General features: G+C 41.9%; 1 protein-coding gene across 3 annotated transcripts in view; it reads left to right on the top strand.

Moving 5' to 3' along the window:
- The window catches only part of dph6 (diphthamine biosynthesis 6), a 206,038-nt gene that overhangs the window by 146,541 nt on the left and 46,004 nt on the right, over positions 1–13,493 (top strand). The gene's annotated exons all lie outside the window — the stretch shown is intronic.

The following is a 13,493-nucleotide window of genomic DNA, read 5'->3' as shown; positions in this document are numbered from 1 at the left end:
TCTCTAAATACTGTTTTCATCAGTAAAACGCTCGGCTCGGAATATACACAGACAGATTGATTTGTGCATTTAAAATTCCGTGGCAGTAATGGAGGCTTTAATGTGGATGAATGTGTTTACACTTCCGCTCAGTTGACAGGTCTCGGAGGACTGTCACACGGCGGTAACACACATCTAAAGCGAGATGCATGGCAGTGCCATTGCAAAACAGGTTCCACCCATCACAGGCCAGTGACAAATTTTCATATTCAGGGTTTCAGAAGACAAGTGCAATTTTGAAGACGTGTTTTAGCCAGAGGATATTTACATTCAAGTGGGATGGAGGAATGGATGGACGGACAGACGGACGGATGGATGGATGAATCGATAGATGGATAGGTGGGTCGATGGATGGATGGATGACACATGAAAATCAGCAAGCACTCTCCAATCCAATCACTATTTAAAAGAGGACTCCTATGACCATCTGTTACTATGGAAACGAGGACATCTTTTCCCATACGTCACTGTGCGTTTTCAGTGGCAGGAAGTCCAAACCGACAAAACGTACAGTACCAGTCAAACGTTTGGACACACCTTCTAATTCAGTGTTTTTCTTTATTTGTATTAATTAAAAGACACTTCATGTCTTAAAGTAATGACGGATGTCGTTTCTTTTTACGTAGTCCAGCAGTTCTTGACATAATACGGATTACTACAGTTGTGGAACAGGGATATTTACTGTATGTTTATTATTTACTGTTTACTATCTGATCTCAGACACATTAAGAAGGCACGACCTTGCACTTTGACGAGGCACAATGTAGAAAAAAGTCCAAATACAGAAAAACCCTATGAACGAGGAGGCGTGTCCTAACTTTGGACTGGTACTGTATAACCGAGAGACGGGCAAATGCACAGAGAGCGAGAGGCTCGAGTTCAGTGTTGGACAAATAGGGTGAGACTTGAAAGGTTACTCCAGCAAATGGTCAAAACACAGGTGGATTGGCCTCCATAGTGCTTTTGGAATTAGGAAATCTGTCTCGTACCGTTGCCGTTTGACTCTTTTATCTTTGCAATCTATTTTTAGGCCATTTTCTCTGCTCCCTTAAACGCTGTAATCTCACCATTCCTTTATGTGGCGGCTGACAGTAAGTGCCTTCAGTGAAACATGATCATTGGGTCTTCATGCAACAGTGGCCGAGCATTGCAGTTTTGTCTTAATTTATTAAGGAGATGTTAGTTTTTAATGGCAGTAGCTAAAACTGATGGCTCAATGATATTAACATTTATGTTCCATTTACTTTTGGCCACTCGTGTTGTCATTAATTTCTCATTGAGGGCTTCGTTGGAGTTGTAACTTTGAACCTCGGCCATTCATTTTTCATTATCCATTGTCATTTCAGCCCATTCTACAGATATAAAAGTGTTGTGGATGAGTAATAGACAATGTCTCGTCTTAAGGAGCACAATGTTAAATTTTACAGAGATTTATTATTCATATAGGTGCCCGGTGATGGGAACATCATTGTTGACATTCGGGCGAATAAACTTAAATGTACTTATATATATATATATATATATATATATTTCAGTCATATATAATAACTAAATAGGTAATTAATGTGTAATTAACCATAACGTTTTGTTTTTTTTTTTAATTGTAGTACTGGAGAAATAAAAAAAAAATGGGGGGGGGGAATTATATTTTTATTTATTTATTTATTTATTTATTTATTTATGAGGTTAAATTTTTTTTCTTTAAATCGACGTCCAAGCCAGACACAACTTTTTATGCATGTCCATGAATTTTAAATAACGCCGTAATCCCATTCTGTATTGTTGAACACAAGAAAGCTGCTGATTTACGAAGCCTCGCAAAAGTCAGCATTAACTGCTAATATGATTAGATCACCCACCCCCAGTGACCAGATTACTTTTATTTTGAATAAATACTAATTCATGCTGTAATGATTTTATGTAGGCAAAAACCATTTTGTAAAGGTTCGAATGATCTGGTATCTGCTGAGAGAACGTACCAGATGCTGCTGCTGCTGCGTCTCTTTCATGCAGCCATACTGCCATCTTTTGAAACGATGCAGAACTGCAAGCAGCTTTAAAGCGGACATCTCCTCTGTGTTTTGTTTGAACCGTTTTCCTGCCTTCCGTTGCGTTCACGCATATTATTGTGCAGGTTGGCTTCATGCTGTGAGCAGTGTGTTCTGGGTAACCTTGAGTATACTGAAGGATTTCCTCACGGTTCTGAGAACGTCCACCGGTCCGTCTGATGGAACATTAGTCATGCTGTAGATATTTAAATTCCTGTCTTTGTGAGAGTGTGGTGGGGGGGGAAAAAAAAAAAGCCTGCACCAGCACTTTGGAGTCGGTTCTGTCTTTTGGAATTCCCTTTCCACTCTGGAGGGAGACGGTAGAGAGAAACGACATTCTCAATGATTTTGCCCTGACTTGAGGATTAGAATATTAGACTGACCGTTTATTTCTTTTCGTAATTGAACTGGAGATGAGGCAGCGAGTTTGTGTCTGAACGAGGGGATAAACGCTGCTGCTTCAGCATCATTCAGTCAGACAACATGCCCCTCAGCTGAAAGTGCAGAACCCTCCGAGCACTCTCGAATTAGGGAGATTAGCGGCAAAGCGCATAATGCAGGATGATGGAATTTGTCATCATTTGCATTGTCCTGGAAAGATCAGGTTTGATAGAGCGGCGCATTGAGGAGCGTGTCATGTCCCATGGGCAGGTCATAGAGGAATCTTGGCAGAAACGATTTTTGCGATCCGTGCATCAGTCGTAAAAGCCTCACAACCAATTTGTCAAAAACGCAGAGGTCGAGACAGTTTGATGGCAGCGTTTTGCCTTAATACAGAAAGGAAACATGCCCCGTTCTCACTCAGACTCACCGCCTCAGAGCTTGTCTTGTTATCCATTTTTACTGACAAATCATATATATATATATATATATATATATATATATATATATATATATATATATTTTACGTTTATTATCTATGGAGTTAAAACAGCTATTTTTATTTTACATGAATGGTAATGATATTCATATTTTTTAAACTAGAAAAAAAATAACATTTTATTCTATAAAATTTAATCGGTTACTTTAAGACATCGTTCTTGTATAAGATGCATCGCTTAAGCTTTCTGTTCTTTATCTGACCTTGCTTCTACTCCAAACAGCCCATAGATAGAGGAGAGCAATCAGCATAAAGTTGACAATAACCAACATGACAGTGTTACTTATCCAAGCTGGCATCTCTGGAAGTGGGCATGTCGAGGTCAGACAGCCGGGGAAGCTGGCTATTTACAACTACATGCAGCGAGCAGAGAAAAGAGGCCAGTATCATTACAAATGCCCCAGCTTTCTGAGACTACCAGCTCGCCTACTATCAAACCTCACATCTCCTTCCTAAATTCTACCTAAGAGTATTTTTATCACTGTGATGCATTTGCGCTTTCATCCTGATGATAAAAAAAACAGGAAATGCTGAACGATATTCCTCATGTCAGCCACTCTTTGTGCATTTTGCGCTGTTATTTATGTCATTGTTTAACACTGATAGTGTGTGACAGTTGAGCATGTACGGGTTATGCTTGCTGGAGAGCACTGGCTATGAAATAAAATAACGGAACAACAAGAAGAGGCATTGAAAGGAAGGTTGTTTTGAAATGCAGGTTCAAAAAGAAGAGTCTGCTGTTGTGTATTTGTTTAAAACGAGGTGTCGGAGGACGCACGTTTCCTAAGGGCATAACTCACCATGAGCCCATCAGTGATCATCTCCCATCTTTAAACATGATTCAGTTTGAATGTACTAATGCCGAAGGAGTCGCAGATAGATGCAAAGTCTGTTTGAGACCTGAACTGTGTTCCAGTGCGGAAATTGACGACATAGCTCCAACAAAATTGGAAAAATAATGATTTATTTCCAAATTTCCATCAGTACTGTGTGTGTTCAGTTTTTCCCCGCAGTTTAATGTTGTTTGTTTGTTTGGGGGTTTTTTGGGAGGGGGGTTTGCTGGATGAGGATGGTCACCTCCAGGACCCCTCCCCGTGGCTCCTATTACAGAGCATTTGGACCTGAACAAACAGTTAAAAGAATCATAATTAAGTCTTCGCATTTATTTTAGAACAATAATTAGGACAGTTTTTACAATAGAACTGCACTCCTGGTTTGTTTGTTTGTTTGTTTGTTTGTTTGTTTGTTTGTTTGTTTTGCAGCGCTCCCCCAATCTAATAGATGACTTGCAACCACGTGATCAAAACGTGCTGCGTCAAGAGCGTCCGCCATGTTGGTGGATATACAAAGCAACTAGGTTGTCCGCCACTGAAAGCGTGTCTGTAAACAGTGCTGAATTTTCTCAGTATTACCACGATTTGAACGGTCGAGCGAAGAGTTGATACAAAGAGAAGATATATATTTCTGGTTTTGACCTATATTATTGAATAAAGTCAGACTTTTCTGAAGATAAGACGCTTCTACCAACCATCAAGTGCCCAGATATCGCATTCTGTCTGGTTTGGCTGCCGAAGAATCAAGTCTTGGACGAAACACAGCCCATTTTCTGATTGGATGCCCAGTGTGGATTGTTTCTATCGTATAATTTTGCTGGCGTTCCTGGAAGCGAAATGGTAATACACGTGTTAAAATTATAACAACGACCGAGTGAACGACGACAAGAGAACGCTCATTTTATAGCAGAATTCTAGCAACACGAAATAAAATTCTTCCATGATATTATCGAGAAAGCTTTTGAATCTTACTGTACCTGAGAGATTTGGTTTTATCCTCTGTTAGATCAGCCCTGCCGATGTTGTTCAGCCGTGCTCGTCTCCTCTCCGTACTAAGCCTCAGAGTTTCCTCGCCCTCTTTCCGAATCACGGACGGAATTCTAAAAAATCAGAACGTGCCACAGTCACCAGTACTGTTGTGACCACAACCATATACAGCACAAAGATATGGCAGAGCTAAATGAACGCTTAAAGCAGTGGAAAAACAAAGAGAGTTGTGCACACGTGACTATGTTTTGTATGGAATCTCGCTTGACCCCGCATTCGTATCTCCACCAAGATGGCCGACATCCGGGTTTTGCTTTGATGTCACTTGCAAGTCAAGGGTAGTGGGGAAACACTGATGTTCTGTGGGTTTAATTTGTATAAATGGTTTAAACAGTGGGCGGCATGGCGGTGTAGTGGTTATCACTGTCGCCTCACAGCAAGAAGGTCCGGGTTCGAGCCCCGTGGCCGGCGAGGGCCTTTCTGTGCGGAGTTTGCATGTTCTCCCCATGTCTGCATGGGTTTCCTCCGGGTGCTCCGGTTTCCTCCACAGTCCAAAGACATGCAGGTTAGGCTAATTGGTGGCTCTAAATTGACCGTAGGTGTGAATGGTTGTTTGTTTCTATGTGTCAGCCCTGCAATAACCTGGCGACTTGTCCAGGGTGTACCCCGCCTTTCGCCCGTAGTCAGCTGGGATAGGCCCCAACTTGCCCGCGACCCTGCACAGGATAAGCGGCTACGGATAATGGATGGATGGTTTAAACACTGCTTAACACAAGCAGTATAACAGAATGACGCTATATTCGTATCTGTATTCTGATTTAACCCGAAGTGGGTGTGAATAAAGCTGGGACGTTTTTAGTTATTAAATTTGAACCATGCCACTCTGCTGCAGGATACACTGGAAAACCCGGAGGCAGAAATTCCAGTACTGTCCGCGTGGTGTATGAATTCGGGCTCAGACAGTTCCTCAACCTGAGCTCCATCACGCGAGTTCATAACTGACCTCAGATAAAGATGTTCACGTGACTGTTTTTAATCCTATTCAGTTAATTTTGTTTGTATCCGCTACAAGTATTTTATATTATATTTATTAATGTACAATTTAAAGCACTACCAACATGACCAGGCAGATACTAAGGCCAAGTTTACATTAGACCATATCTGTCTCGTTTTCTTCGCGGATGCACTGTCCGTTTACATTAAAACGCCGGGAAACGGGAATCCGCCAGGGTCCACGTATTCAATCCAGATCGTGTCTGGTCCGGTGCTGTGTAAACATTGAGGATACGCGGATACGCTGTGCTGAGCTCTAGCTGGCGTCGTCATTGGACAACGTCACTGTGACATCCACCTTCCTGATTCGCTGGCGTTGGTCATGTGACGCGACTGCTGAAAAACGGCGCGGACTTCCGCCTTGTATCACCTTTCATTAAAGAGTATAAAAGTATGAAAATACTGCAAATACTGATGCAAATACTGCCCATTGTGTAGTTATGATTGTCTTTAGGCTTGCCATCCTTCCACTTGCAAGTGGTAAGTGATATGCGCTGGGATCACACACACAGCGGCTCAGTCCCGAATCACTGCTCGCGCGCTTCACTCGCGCGCTCTGTGAGCTGCGCAGGGCCGGAGTGCGCACCCTCCAGAGGGCACTCGCTGTTCAGGGCGGAGTGATTTGGAGCGCAGGATGCCTGCGGAGCCGAGCGTATCCGTGTATTGGTGTTGCTGTGTGCACGCAAATCGTGTATTGGCGTTGCTGTGTGCACGTTAATCGTTTTAAAAACGTTAATCTGATGATCTGCTGATACGGTCTAATGTAAACCCCACCTAAGGATGCGGTAAAGGCATCACATACATAAGACTGCAGGTTTATGTTAATGATTATGGTCTTTGTTTGTACATACTTCTGATCAGACAATAAAAACCTCCTGCTCTTGCAACGTTTTTATTGTGTTCCACAGGATCCCAGTCCCGATGCACGCCTTTTCAAGTCTCAACCAGATACCATGTGAGCATTTCCACCAAGCTTTCTTAAAAAAAAAAACAAAGAGTGCACCTCGTATTTTTGTGTCTGTATTTCCATCCGTTTACAACCTGTTACCTGCTCACATTCTTCAAGTATTCATATTTGGTTACATCGCTAATATACCTAATACCGTGCTTGCCCTGCAGTATCGCATGATTCGGAGTGGTCAGTCAGCGCGCGCACAGTTTTATGCCCCTGTTGCTTGGGTTTAATTATGCATGAGGTTTCAGTGGCAAAATGAAACCATTAGCATATCTTACAGTGCACTGATGTGTTTTTTCCTCACCGTGCCCTTGGCTTGCGAGAGCAAGTTGACTGATCATCAATAGCAGGTCACTTTAGCCAGTATGGTCCAGGCTGTTGTCTGCCAAAAATAACGCGCTCAGCAAAATCTTTTAAGGTCACCTCCACTGCCTTTTCGCACGCCGTAAACACAAATATGTAAAGTTGTTGTGCCTCTGAGATTTCAGGAGCCAACAATTAAAATGCTCTCGGTGCGTTGGAGTGCTGCAAGATGTCACGCGAGGCCTGGGCGCCGCCTCCGAGAGAACATTTACATACGTGTTACTGCCTGCATCCCAACAGAGACCTTGGGGCCGCCTGACCTTTTGACATGTCATTGGCATTATGAGAAGTGATGGTGTTCAAGCCAAGGAATAAAGGTCGATAAAGCCTGAAGCCAAACCACCCATTTGATTAATGCTAAAGAGGCCAGCATGCACCAGGATGGGGAATTCCTCTCAAGCACGGTGTAAAATATCGCTTGTGCTTCATAGAGTTGCTTGATTCATTTGCAGCTATGACTTTGGATAATAGTGTCAGTATTGCAAATACAGAAACCATCAGTTAAGTGCACAAACTTTCAGATGGGGGAGAAAATTGTACTTCTAAGTGCAGCCTGATTACATTAGTGCTTAGAGCTTGAACTACTTAAATCCGTCCTATTCTTTCAGCACCATGTGGTCCAAAGCGTCAGAAGTTGATCGTTTTGAAAACCACCAGTGGTTATAGAAAGTTAAATGAAATATGCAATTGTGTGACCCCTATGAATATTAATAGCCTCCCCGTGCTCTATTAAAAATGCACAGGCCGTTGTGACTGCTGATCAGGTTTTGGACGCCAATGCAAATTGGACTGTCTTTCTTGTCAACGGGGAAGATGAATAATGTAGTTGTGTTGTACATCCAGCGACACACCATTGGCAGTCAATTAACAAGTTTGATTGGTGTGTGAACTCATTCTTTTGAACTGTTAATTTTATGTAAATAGTATTCCCGCTTGTTGTTTCGCGCTTTCTCACTCGCAGGTTTGCCGTAAAAAGTCATGCCCCACCCTCTCAGCCTGGAGTAACCTGAGCTAGCCTCTTAATAATTGATCAGTACACACCTGCTTGCAAACCGATGGGAGGGTTTTTGTGTTTTGAACAGTCGAGAAGTCTTGCTCGAGCCTCCTTTTGATATTCAAATCAGCAAATAATCTTTTTATTTTTATTTTTTTTTAAATATGAAACTGAAATCTTTTGAATGCTGCTGAGAGCGCCTCACCGGATGTCCAATGCGATCCAGCGCTCTGTGGCATCTGATTCCACCTGATGGCTCATAAATGGAATGCCAATGACGATTTGTTGGTGATGTCTCTGTGACGTGCGGCGAGGTTACGCCACTGTAGATCTATTGCTCTTGCTCTTGCCAAATAATGCTCGCAGGTAAATGAGCCGATGATTGATCCTGCAGTGAGCAGTGCTGCACCCGCTCTAACGCCACCACCACCACCACCACCACCATCACCCTTCCTCCCCATCTCCTGCCTCGGTAATTTGGAGCAGCAGAGGCAGATGCTGAAGATTCATCAAAGTTGACAGGTGAACCCAGGAGCTAGGAATCTTGGGAAACCCATTTCACTCTATGGAAATTGATGTGACTATTTCCCCCCTCTGGCACAGCACTTTTTTTGTTGATCTGTTGTTTTCAAATTAGATTTCCACCTTTGATTTTATTACACGCACACTCTTGTTAACAGTAGAATTTTCTATACAGTTGAGAGGTTACATCGCATATGACATTATGCTTGACTTTAAATTTATATGTTTGGGTTTTTTTTTTCTTTTCTTAGATTTTCAGTACCAGAGGAATGTATAGTTACTTATTTAACACCTTGTATCCAGAGGCAAATGTCCGGGCTGTCTAAGGCCCTGTCCACACGGCAACGGATTCAGGTGACTCCGATACAATTGCTTATCGTTTAGGCCTGGCGTCCACACGGCACCGGCGTTTTGGGTGCCCAAAACGCAATCTTTTTGAGAACGGGTTCCAGAGTGGAAAGATCTGGCAACGTTGCCGTTGTGAAGTCGTCTGGATGAGTAGAACGGATTTGTTTACGATGACGTCACAACCACATGACTGTGAGTGCTTCACGCCGGGTAGAAGTGTAACGAACTCGATGCGAGTTGTCAACAAATCCTATAACTTGGTTCATGAAACGCGCTTACAAAATATTTTCACTGTGAATATTTATTGTGTAATGGTGCAAAGTGAGAGAGAGAGAGAGAGAGAGAGAGAGAGACTCTACCCTTAGGGCAGAGTCAATCCCGCCAGCAAAAATAGGGAAAAAAAGGAGCGATCTCACCTCTTCAGATGTTGGTTTTAGTCCTACAATACATTCCTCAAAAAGGGTGTAGAAGAGCAAATTAATCCATCAACGTGTAGCATTCAATTTATTCCGGACCATTAAAGACGCCGCCTTCCGCATAGAATCATACGTCATCCTCGCCGCCATATTGGATAGGTCAAAGCGGAGAATAAAGATTCATGTGCTGCGTTTAACTGTACCAACAGGTTTACCATCCAAACGAGATCACATGGGATTACCTTTCACAGGTGAGAAACAACAAATTAATCCATCAACATGTAGCATTCAATTTATTCCGGACCATTAAAGACGCCGCCTTCCGCGTAGAATCATACGTCATCCTCGCCGCCATATTGGATAGGTCAAAGCGGAGAATAAAGATTAGCTGTGTTTAACTGTACCAACAGGTTTACCTTCCAAACGAGATCACATGGGATTACCTTTCACAGGTGAGACTGGAAAAATACTTTTCATTGTATTTGGTCATTATAATGTAATTTTACGAACAGATTTTCCTGACTTTGTGGCTAATATGAAGTCTCGCGCATAATAGTTTATGCGCATGCGTCCTTACTACTTCTATTGTTCTGGTGTCTCCAAAGGGACCGTCTTACAGCGCCCCTAGAGGTGTGGCATGTGTATTGCATCGTTTTCAGCAAGCGTTGCGTTGCCATATGGACCTGATATTTTACTGATCGTTGCCCATTTGGACGCGATATATTTTTAAATAACATCTCGTTGCTGTTGTCGTGTGGATGTAGCCTAAGCCTTTACTAATACAGGATCCCTGGACGTAACGGAGTAATCTGGTTTGGAAATGCGATGCCCATGTGCGTATGCTAATCGGCTAAAGACCTCGTTTCGCGAGATGCATCAATTGATTTAGTCTTCTACGATCCCTTCAAAGGTCATCATGCTCCTCACACTCCCACACGCTGATAAATACTTTCCCCGAGCTCCAATTAACACCTTGTCACCTACACCTATTTATCCTGACTATTATGCTCAGGCCTGAGTTTCATTTGTTCATCCTATACATCTCTCAGGGCCTGACCTCTCCACTGCTCTTGCATACCTGATAGCATTGATTGCATGGATTTTTACAGCCAGGATTACTGATCCAAGGAACTTCCTGTATTGAAATTTCTCTCGGCTTCTCAGCTAATTATCATGCTTCTAATTGCATTTATCAAGTGTACACACAGATAGGCAGATGTTTAGATGGTGCGAAATGTGAATTATTGGTGTTAAAGTAGCATTCGGGGTGTGACGTGGTAATTGATGTTGTGCTACTCCAACACACCTTTTAATCGTGCTTGTTTCAAATGAAACGCTTCTTCAGGTTTAAACGGTTCAGACGTGGAGCCTAGATGGCATAGAAGAGACTCGTGCAGTATCTAGTTACAGTGGTGCTTGAAAGTTTGTGAACCCTTTAGAATATTTCTGCATGAATATGAACATCATCAGATTTTCACACAAGTCTTAAAAGTAGATGAGACAAAAATATTACACTTGGTCATTTATTTATTGAGGAAAATGATCCAATATTACATATCCATGAGTGGCAAAAGTATGTGAACCTTTGCTTTCAGTATCCAGTGTGCCCCCCTTGTGCAGCAATAACTGCAACTAAACGTTTGCGGTAACTGTTGATCAGTCCTGCACACCGGCTTGGAGGAATTTTAGCCCATTCCTCCGTACAGAACAGCTTCAACTCTGGGATGTTGGTAGGTTTCCTCACATGAACTGCTTGCTTCAGGCCCTCCTACAGCATTTCAATTGGATTAAGGTCAGGACTTTGACTTGGCCATTCCAAAACATTAACTTTATTCTTTTTTAACCATTCTTTGGTAGAACGACTTGTGTGCTTAGGGTCGTTGTCTTGCTGCATGACCCACCTTCTCTTGAAATTCAGATCATGGACAGATGTTCTGACATTTTCCTTTAGAATTCGCTGGTATAATTCAGAATTCATTGTTCCATCAATGATGGCAAGCCGTCCTGGCCCAGATGCAGCAAAACAGGCCCAAACCATGATACTACCACCACCATGGTTCACAGATGGGATAAGGTTCTTATGCTGGAATGCGGTGTTTTCCTTTCTCCAAACATAACGCTTCTCATTTAAACCAAAAAGTTCTATTTTGGTTTCATCTGTCCACAAAACATTTTTCCAATAGCCTTCTGGCTTGTCCACATGATCTTTAGCAAACTGCAGACGAGCAGCAATGTTCTTTTTGGAGAGCAGTGGCTTTCTCCTTGCAACCCTGCCATGCTCACTATTGTTGTTCAGTGTTCTCCTGATGGTGGACTCATGAACATTAACATTAGCCAATGTGAGAGAGGCCTTCAGTTGCTTAGAAGTTACCCTGGGGTCCTTTGTGATTTCTCCGGCTATTACACGCCTTGCTCTTAGTTCTTTGTTGGTCGACCACTCCTGGGGAGGGTCACAATGGTCTTGAATTTCCTCCATTTGAACACAATCTGTCTGACTGTGGATTGGTGGAGTCCAAACTCTTTAGAGATGGCTTTGTAACCTTTACCAGCCTGATGAGCATCAACAACACTTTTTCTGAGGTCCTCAGAAATCTCCTTTGTTAATGCCATGATACACTTCCACAAACATGTGTTGTGAAGATCAGACTTTGATAGATCCCTGTTCTTTAAATAAAACAGGGTGCCCACTCACACCTGATTGTCATCCCACTGATTGAAAACACCTGACTCTAATTTCACCTTCAAACTAACTGCTAATCCTAGAGGTTCACATACTTTTGCCACTCACAGATATGTAATATTGGATCATTTTCCTCAATAAATAAATAAATGACCAAGTATAATATTTTTGTCTCATTTGTTTAACTGGGTTCTCTTTATCTACTTTTAGGACTTGTGTGAAAATCTGATGATGTTTTAGGTCCTATTTATGCAGAAATATAGAAAATTCTAAAGGGTTCACAAACTTTCAAGCACCACTGTATAGCGGTTAAAGTTTTTGCAAAAAAAAATGTATTTCAGCTGTTTCCTGAAGAACAACACTTTGCGATCAGAGAGAGGTTAGAACCGTGGTTAAACCAACAGTGTTGCTTTAAAATAATTTAAGGTCGAATCAACATTGTTGTCATTATTTATGTAAGGAATAAAACACAACAGGGCGTGCTGTTCTAGGAGAAAATGCAGCAAAGGGGTGGTGATGATTTTTGTTGATTTATTTTTCAATAACAGGACAGCCTGAAGTGTTTTATTTCTCTTATACTGCAGTAATTGTGTGGGGTATTTTTTATTAATTTTTTGGCAGATTACCAACTTGCACTTGCAGGGTTTTATGTTGTAGAACACGCATCAAGAAAGTTCTTGTTAGCAGCTATAAACAGTTGATTTCTCACCAGCTATTTTTTCCTGTCACTTGAAGTTAATAAGACAAAATCTAGCTTTCATGTTACCAAGAATCTGCAAAGTCCTCCATCCTTAAGACCTCCCCGTGTCTGAAAACTTCACCATATCAACAATTTATCAGTTTATGTGGAGGAACAGTCATACAGGGACACAAATATACACAACACTCTTATAGTAAATTAGTGCAAAATGTACATTAATACAATAATTGGTACTTATACTAGGCATATCAGACGCTGGCTGGCTGTGCTGTGAAAATTCTGCATGCAGAGGCTCATCTAAGTTTCCAAATCTGTCATTGTTTCACTCTTGAATATTTTCTATCGTGAATACTGTCATTAAAAAGCTTATAATTTCTGCTTTCCAAGGAAATTTATCTCATTAAGATCTGTTCAGTACTTTGGGAGGAACGGCATGTTGAAGTTGGTACAACAGAGTTCACTCTCTGCTCCCGGGACGTCGGGAAACTGTCGGTGCTTTCTGAGTCATGGGAAAGCACTCAGGCTGTCTCTCTCTCTCTTCTGATCGTTTTCCAACTGGATTACTCGTGAATATCAATCAGATAACTTTTATAGGGACGTTCTCTCGCTCTCACTGTTTCTGATGAATTATTCAGCAAAATTTTCCATCAGCTAGTTTTGATGTCATGATTCATG

The sequence above is a fragment of the Neoarius graeffei genome, chromosome 11 (assembly GCF_027579695.1).
Source record: "Neoarius graeffei isolate fNeoGra1 chromosome 11, fNeoGra1.pri, whole genome shotgun sequence".
Taxonomy (NCBI): Eukaryota; Metazoa; Chordata; class Actinopteri; order Siluriformes; family Ariidae; genus Neoarius; species Neoarius graeffei.
This window is presented reverse-complemented; position numbering and strand designations above follow the sequence as displayed.